The sequence below is a fragment of the Ursus americanus genome, chromosome 21 (assembly GCF_024610735.1).
Source record: "Ursus americanus isolate L20-20 chromosome 21, mUrsAme1.1.p, whole genome shotgun sequence".
In the NCBI taxonomy this organism is placed as follows: Eukaryota; Metazoa; Chordata; class Mammalia; order Carnivora; family Ursidae; genus Ursus; species Ursus americanus.
The window spans coordinates 5,481,069-5,490,045 of NC_142147.1; positions in this window are offsets into that span (position 1 = coordinate 5,481,069).

Sequence of the window (8,977 nt, forward strand, 5' to 3'; positions counted from 1 at the left end):
AGCATTTTCACTGGTATCATTAGTTTCTTTCCTAATTTTCGCTGGTATTATTAGGGGATTTTCCCCCCCTCCTTTGCAAATGTAAATGGCTCTATAATGAAAATTCCAGCACGGATTCCCGGAATTAGAATTTCTGGGTATGCACTTTTTCAAGGTTCTCAGTACAGTTTGCCAGACTGCCCTCCTGGAAGGTCAGCCAGCACCCAGAGGACTTTCGATTATTGGCAATGATGAGGGAGGCAAAGGCAAGCTGAGGATGAAAGCACAAGCTGACACCCTACAAGCCCCAACCTCGCCCCCCAGGCGGGATCTGTGTGACATTCCTCGGGCTCTCCCGGCTGCCCTAAAGCTAAGGGAAGGGCAGAACAAATGGTTAAGTGATAGAGATCACAGTCCTTCAAGACAGGCGTCTCCATCGGCTAACCCGTGTCTTAGCGATTCACAAGGAAAAAGCACTCTTATCAATAGCCTAACTTCCAGAGACCCATAACTCAATTTCCTGGAGCCCTAACATCACCGTCCCCTCCAGAGTGATGTGGGCAACCAAGGTAGAAGGGAATGTAAATACAATTAAATTTCCTTATTACCTGCAGCAGATAGGCAAATGCTTGAGCTAGGGCGAGTAGAACATTCCTCCAGGAAACTTTCAACTATCCTAATGTTAATGCTTTGCTGTAGGAGAAAAGCAACCTTAACTTGACAGTAGCCAGGCCTCCAGGACCCTGAGCATGCTGGGAATTAGCAGATGAAAGTCCTTTTGGACCCCTCCCTTTTTCCTTACCTCCCCTAACTCCCAAGTATATCATCAGCCATTCCTCACAACTCCAGGGCAGCGGTTCCTTCCGCCAACAAGTCCTGTCCCCGTGCTTGAATAAAATCACATTTTTTTGCACAAAAGACGTCTCAAGAATTCTCTCGTGGCCGTCGGCTCTGGACCCCAACAACACACTCCAAAAACTCTATCAGCAACAAGGTCTGAGTTTCTCTGTGTGTCTCCCGTGCGCCTCTCTCTCTTTCTCTCTCTGCCCTGTCTCCTTCACCCTCTCTCTCTCCCACCATGTTATCCAGAATCCTGTTTTGATGGTGCCCTGACCTCAGCCCACAAGATGGGGCCTTGCTTATCCGAAACCCCGGAGGAAACCAGCACCTGGGGCCTGGTCACAGGGGAGGAACCCAAGATTCGATACCATTTTTCTGCTGAGGTTTGAAGGCCGTTTCAGTCAGCCTGCATGAAGTGTCTGCATTGTGCCCTGCTTGTTATCTTCGTGCTTTCCCCATTTATCCATCCAGATGGAGCGATTTCAGGAGCGTCCCTTGCCATTCTGTGCGTCATTTTAATTTAGTCGTTTTTTTTAAAGATGTATGCCTGCCTGGCCCCAGCGGTATCTTTTCATAGAGGTGGTTTTGTTTCTATGGCAACTGAGGGGTCTGCTGTAACCAAATAGCAAGCCACATTCAATCACAATCTTTTCACCCCCCTACAGTCCGCTCTGGTTGTTATGCTGCATATCGCTTCTTTGCTTCTAGCTCCTCAGGCAGGCTGTCGGGTAGTTTCGCTGTATAGGGCAGAGGCCGCTCAAACCCTACATTAGATGGCTTCCGAATAGGCACTAAAATCTTTATGCCCACCTCAGATGCCAAAGTCAAAATGCATGTGCCTAATCGCCCTTTTAGGAGAGCAAAAACCTCTTGTCCTAATTGCCTTTGATTTACATATCCAACTCCAAATCGTACTAGGTCTTTCCAAGCCAACAACAACAACAATAATAATACGCTACCATTTATTGAATTCACACTACGTGCCAGACGCTGTGTTAAGTCTTCTTTATTATCACTAATTATAATTTTATTTTTGAATAAACAATAAACTCAAAGGTTCCAAATTTTTAAAAAAGATTTTATTTATCTATTTGACAGAGACTGAGAGCGCACAAGCTGGGGGAGCAGCAGGCAGAGGGAGAAGCAGACTCCCCGCTGAGTGAGGAGCCCGATGAGGGATCCTGGGCCCTGGGATCATGACCTGAGCTGAAGGCAGATGCTTAAGGGACTGAACCACCCAGACTCCCTGAAGTTTCCAAATTGTTAAAGTGTGGTGTCCTTTCAGTAAAAATATCCCAGGCCCCACTGTCCCGCTCTCACCCGCGTTCCCTCCGCATGAACAACTAAGTTTACATGCTCCCAGAGATATGCTATCCACGTCCGAGCAAATATATGTGCGCGTAGCCTGCGCCTGACATCTCTCAGAGATCATTCCACATCCGTTCGTAGACAGCTTCCTTACTCTTCCCATGGCGAGATACTACTTCATTATGACGAGGTTGTGGGATATCGCTGAGGTTCAGCTGGGGTGGAATCGAAGCCGACGACCAAGAAAGAATTCTTGAGACGTCTTTGGTGCAAAATGGTGGCTTATGAAAGCACGGGGACAGGACCCGTGGGCAGAAGGAGCTGCTGCCCCGGGTTATGAGGGGTGGCTGATTTTATACTACGGGGTTGGGAGAGGGAAGGAAAAAGGGAGGTTTCAAGAAAGTACTTTCATACGTTTTAAAGAGGACTCACAGGATACCAGAGGCCCTGCTATTGTCAAGATTGTTTCCCCCTCTAGTAAGGCATTCACGTGAAGACAGTCGGGAACTTCCTGGAGGCCGCAGATTATAAGGACATTTAATTGTATCTACATTTCCCTCTGGAAACTAGGTTATTGATAGAAATGCTTTGTTCTTGTAGACTGCAAAGACATTTGTAAACTGAGGGAGACTCAAGTCTTGCGGACCGTGGTCTCTAGAGGTTAACTATTTCTTTGTCCTTTAGGGCAGCCAGGAGTGCCTGAGGGATGTCACGTACATCCCATGGGCGGGGGGTCGCGGGGTGTCAGTTTCTGCTGCGTCCTCAGCCAGCTTCTGTTCCCTCACCAATTACGTGGAAGTACCATCATTTATTTAAACATGTGTATACTGATGAGAGAGCAGAAGTCAAGTTGAGGACGAAGCACAAGCTGACACCTCGCAATGCCCCCCCCCCCCCCCGGATCTGAGTGACATTCCTCAGGCTCTCCCGGCTGCCCGAAAACTAAGGGATGGAAAAACAAACAGTTAACTGATAGAGATCACAGTCCATCAAGACATGAGTCTCCATCAGTTTGCCAATGCCTTAGTGATTCACAAGGAAAAAGCATTCTTATCAATAGCCTAACTTCCAGAGACCCATAACTCAATTTCCTGGAGCCCAAACACCACCCTCCCTTCCGTGAGTGATGTGGGAAACCAAGGCAGAAGGGAAAGTGAACAAAATTAAATTTCTTTTATGACCTGCAGCCCATTGACAAGGACCTGAGATAGGCAGAGAGCATTCCTCCCGGAAGCTCCCAACCTCCTTCAAGTTAATGCCTCACAGAAGGAAAAACAGCCTTAGCTCGACAATAGCCGGGCCCCCGGTGTCCTGAGAATCTTCTTTAGCAGATGAAAGTCCTTTTGGACCCCTCCCTTTTTCCTTACCTCCCCCAACTCCCAAGAATATAATCAGCCATTCCTCACAACCCCAGGGCAGCAGCTCTTTCTGCCCGTGGGTCCTGTCCCCGTGGTTTCATAAAATCACCTTTTTTGCACCAAAGACGTTTCAAGGATTCTTTCTTGGCATCAGCTTCAGACCTCACCAACATTTCAAAACTACGTCATACGCTAATGAGCATTTGGGTTGTTTTTAATCTTTTGAATATTTCACGTGTGTACCAGTATATATGGAAGAAAACTCTTAGCAGTGGGATTGCTGGGCCAAAGGGTAAGTGCTTTTTATCTTATTCAATTTATTTTTAATTTTTTAATTTTCTTTTTTAATTTTTGTTTAAATTCAATTTAATTAACATATAGTGTATTTTTAGTTTCATAGGTAGAATTTGGTGATTCATCAGTTGCATAGAACACCAAGGGGTAAGTGCATTTTACATTTAAATAGATACTGAGAGGCACCTGGGTGGCTCAGTTGGTTAAGCGTCTGCCTTCCACTCAGGTCATGATCCCAGGGTCCTGGGATCAAGTCCCACATTGGGCTCCCTGCTCCTGGGGGATCCTGTTTCTCCCTCTTCTCCCTGCTCCAGTTTCTCTCTGTCCCTCTCTCTCTCAAATAAAAATAGATACTGCAAAATTATCCCCATAGATGATCTGCCAGGCCACACTAGAACCAAGAATATAGAAAAGTGTGTATTTCCCCATATTTTTTATAGGAGACCAAGAGAGGAATTTGTTTTGCTGAGGTGCAGATTGTGTGGCAGAGAAAAGGAGAGATGTTTCCTGAGAGACCGAGGGAGGTGGCGGATGTCAAAGGAAAAAAAAAAATCATATCTGGTAAAGAAAAAATTATTCAATGACACCTGTTAAAGCACAGTAAAGAAGACTTCATTCAAGGCAGGGGCGGGCTATCATGATGGGTGTAGGGACCACTGAGATGAGACGGGGGTTTGCAGCGGGAAGAGAGCTTGGGCTCAACTCCGATTTCAGCATGGACAATGGGAATTTATAGCCAAGGAGCAGGTGGAGGTCAGTGAATGGAAAAAGGACACATCAGGGGTTGGGGGGGATTCTGGCTAAACCTGTTACCAAACTCAAACTTGTTCACGCGCCCGCTGTGCATGTCTGGGACACCGGTTTTAAAGCAAAGCAAGTTTTATTATCAGAAGGGCAACCCAACGAGAAGGCAGAGGATTGTTCCCAAATCTGCCTTGCTTTGTGCAATCCAGGGCCAGTTTATACACGATTAGGTAGGAATGCGAGCACATGAAGGGAGGTTTGTGGGCTTCTTGAAACTTTAGGGGAAAGTCTGGAAACCATTTGAAGGTATTCATTCTTCTGGACAGTGAGGCATCATCTGGGACCTGGGGACCTCAGACAGTTTTAAGACCAATGTTACCGGGGCACCTGGGTGGCTGTGGGTTAAGCATCTGCCTTGGGCTCAGGTCATGATCCCGGGGTCCAGGGATAGAGCCCTGCATTGGCTCCCTGCTCAGTGGGGCGTCTGCTTGTCCCTCTCCCATTGCCCCTCCCTCCTTGTGTGTTCTCTCTCAAATAAATAAAAAAAATCTTAAAAAAAAAAAAAAAGACAGATGTTACCATCTGTTTTCCATCAGATTCTTACAACAATGTGCAAACAAGGGGTAGAGTGAAAAGGGCAAAGTTAATAACCACGCACGGAGCTTAAGGAAACAAGCAAAGAACAGAACATCTATAGGTTAATAACACAACTATAGTACAGCTTACACTTTCAAGAGAGGTCCAAGAACCAAGTGTCTGGCTTCAAACCCCCCTATCAGTGTTCTTGCTGAGGGCAGGGCAGGGCAGGGCAGGGGGCTCACACCTGATCAGGGATGGTGGGGGCGAGGAGCCAGATTTGGAGGATGATTGGACATCCAGGATGAGGGGAGGCAGGGTTCTAGTTAAACTGACTTAGCAGGATTCTTTTTTTTTTTTTTTTTAAGATTTTATTTATTTGACAGAGATAGAGACAGCCAGCGGAAGTGGGAACACAAGCAGGGGGAGTGGGAGAGGAAGAAGCAGGCTCCCAGCAGAGCTCCCAGCAGAGTTCCCAGCAGAGCAGAGAGCCCGACGCAGGGCTCGATGCCAGGACTCTGGGATCACGCCCTGAGCCGAAGGCAGACACTTAACAACTGAGCCACCCAGGCGTCCCTGACTTAGAAGGATTCTTGCAAAAATTGGGACAATGCAGAGATGAATATGGAAGTCCAAAATTCAGGCTTAGTTAAGAGTTGAGGAGAGCCTGAGTGGATTTGGTCAATGAAAGAACCTTTGTTATAGGCTCCATGATACGTCCCTACCTTGTATCTCAAATATGTCCCTACTTTGTATCCTCAAATCTTCAGTAGAATGTATTAAACTCATAAAGTGCCTGGTGGGAATGAGTTTATCTTGGAAGTTGGTGGAAAAGTCCATTTTGTATCCAGCTCATGTGAAGAAGCAGCCCTAGAGATCCAGGCATGAAAGCAGGAAGGGCATGAGGACCCACACGGCAAGTGGAGAGAGGGTTCTGGGCTTCTAGGGGCTGTTATTTATGGAGTCCTAGCAGAGCTGAGCTGCTCTCCAGGGGCGGAGACGCTGCAGGGGACATTTAGGACATACGCACACAGCCGGTAGTTCATTTGGAAATAAAGCTGATGCTGTCTAGAAAACAGATTTGGGAATGACAAAACAGAGAAAAGTCTGTCCACCCTCCCCAAGTCCTCTCTAAAAAGGTACTCTCCATCTTCTCCCTTGGAAATGCTCAGGCCAATGGCCTGATTGAGGAGGCAGAAGAAAAGCAGCGGGGAGCAGGGTAAAAGTCGGGGCATGGGACATGGTTTGTCACTCCCTTTGGGGGTCTTTAGGTCAAACACGACTTAATGTCTATCCTATTGTTATTGTGTGTCAGTCCTTAGTCCACATTTCTTTGTATTCCTCTCACTACAGACAGGTAAGAGTTTAACTTGCTTCAGTCCATGGAACACTCCTAGACAGCCTGGCTCTGGTTATAAAATATGGGACAGCAGGTCAAGCATTAGGTTCACAAGGCTAAAAAAAAAAAAAAAAAAAAGGCTGCCTGCCTGTGACTTCAAGTCACATGAGGACTCATAAAACCCTCTCCAGGCTTTACTCCAACATCCCTAACCCCCAAAAGTCCTTCTATGCTCTCCTGGAAACACCATCATATTCTATTACTGCTGGTCTGTCTTCGCACCAGGTGAAAATTCTGAAAGCTAGGACTGTAGCTTGTTCACCTTTATACCCCGCGCCTAACTGCGTCTGGCACACAGCAGGTGCTCAACTTTTGTTCAATAAAGAAATCTGCAAATTAAGATTAGCAGAGCTCCGGTAAAAAAAAAAAAAAAAAAAAAAAAAAAAAAAAGATCAGTAGAGCTTTGGTTTCTTAAATCTGGTCTCTTCACCTCACCCAAAAAAAAAAAAAAATGTGAAATACTTTATACCCCGTACTAACATTATTTTACCTCTGAAACTTCCTGAGCTCAAATTCAAGTTTCCTCAAGTCACATCTTTACCCTTCCAGCTGTATTTCACAGAATATGTAAATAAAATGAGCACGTCAACTTCCATTCCACGATCAGGTTTATACAGAGTAAAGGGACACCTGCGAAGAACGGAAAGGGTTTGCTAGAATAAGTTTCTACAGAAAAGCTTAGGGTACTTGATAAATTTCAATGGTACCAACTCTATAGCTTTATAGACGCTTGTTCCTGTAAAACGTGATGTCTGTTCAGGCTGCCGTAACAAATACCACAGACTAGGGGCGCCTGGGTGGCACAACGGTTGGGCATCTGCCTTCGGCTCAGGGCGTGATCCCGGCGTTCCGGGATCGAGTCCCTCATCGGGCTCCTCGGCTGGGAGCCTGCTTCTTCCTCTCCCACTCCCCCTGCTTGTGTTCCCTCTCTCGCTGGCTGTCTCTATCTCTGTCAAATAAATAAATAAAATCTTTTAAAAAAAAAAATACCACAAACTGAGGAGCTTATGAACAGAAGTTTATTTCTCACAGTTCTGGAGGCTGTTAAGTCCAAGATCAAGGGACTAGCATGGCTTACTGAGGGCCCTTCTCCAGGTTGCTGACTGCCAACCTCTGTGTCCTCACAAAGCGGAAAGGAGCAGGCAAGCTCTCTGGGGCCTCTTTGATAAAGGCACTGATCCCATTCAAGAGATTCCACCCTCGAGACCTAAGCACCTTCCAAAGGCCCCACCACGCAACACATTTGGGGGTTAGGATTTCAATATGAATTTGGGGGGTGGGGGAAGGACCCATTCAGACCATAGTATCTAATAAGCGCTAGACATATATCAGTGGGGGGGAGGGGAGGGACAGATGGTGAGGTGTTGAGGTGGTCATTGAAAATGCCCATAAATTTGCAACTTCTCACTTCAAGAGGTGATCCTCTCTTACCATTGAGTATGAGCTAGACTTAGTGACTCCCTTCTGACAAACAGAATAAGGCAAAAACAACAGTATGTCACTTCGAAGGTCAGGTCATAAAAAGGCACGTGGCTGCCTCTTCGGCCTCTCTCGTGTGGGTCACTCTGGGGAAGCCAGCTGCTACGTCATGAGGACACTCAAGCTGCCCTCCTAAAAGCCCACAAGGAGAGGAACAGAGGCCTCCAGATAAGGGTCATGTGAATGAGCCTGGAGGCCAGCCCCAACCAAACCCTCAGAGGGCTGCAGCTCCAGCTGAAAGTCCTGAGACACCTGAGCCAGAACCACCAGCTAAGCGGCCGCCAAGTTCCTAGAAAACCATGGGATAAATGTTTGTTGTTCCAAGACACTGAGTTTGGGGATAATCTGTTACATGAGCCTTCTGAGAGTTTAAATGGAGACACCATGCCCAGGAGAACAAGCTAAGGCCAAGGAAAGCAAATGGGTATAAACCGAAGAGGAGATGGCGCCTTGCTCAAGAAGTGCTTACACTGAGAGCTGAACAAGCAAGTACTGTAACGTAAGACTGTCTATTCAACTCCACAGGCATTCTACTGGCTCCTTCTACACATCTAGTATGAAAGGGTAAAAAGTCCAAAATTGTTAATAGCAACTTTATTGTTCCACTGGTGCAAAAAAAAAAAAATCATAATTGTATGACGCATTTCCCCTTAAATTTACAATGAAGGTTATACATAAATTATATCGATCACAAATTTTCTATTTTATACTATTTAGAACAAAATTATTTTGATAAATATGCCGAGGACAACATAGGTTCTTAATGGATGACTGAGTCCAAATATGCAAAATATAGCTTTTGGTATTGACCATGGTGTTTTAAAATTCTCAAACATGCATTAATATATTCTAGTTTTAGGGAAAATATTACACATGGCCTTATCTTGCATTTAGGGAAAAGCCCAAGCTGAATTTCACATACAGTATCCCTTTCCTCTAAATTAATCTCAAATTGGACTGGAGAACAAAGAGACAGACACTTTCAGGTTAGTACTCCCAA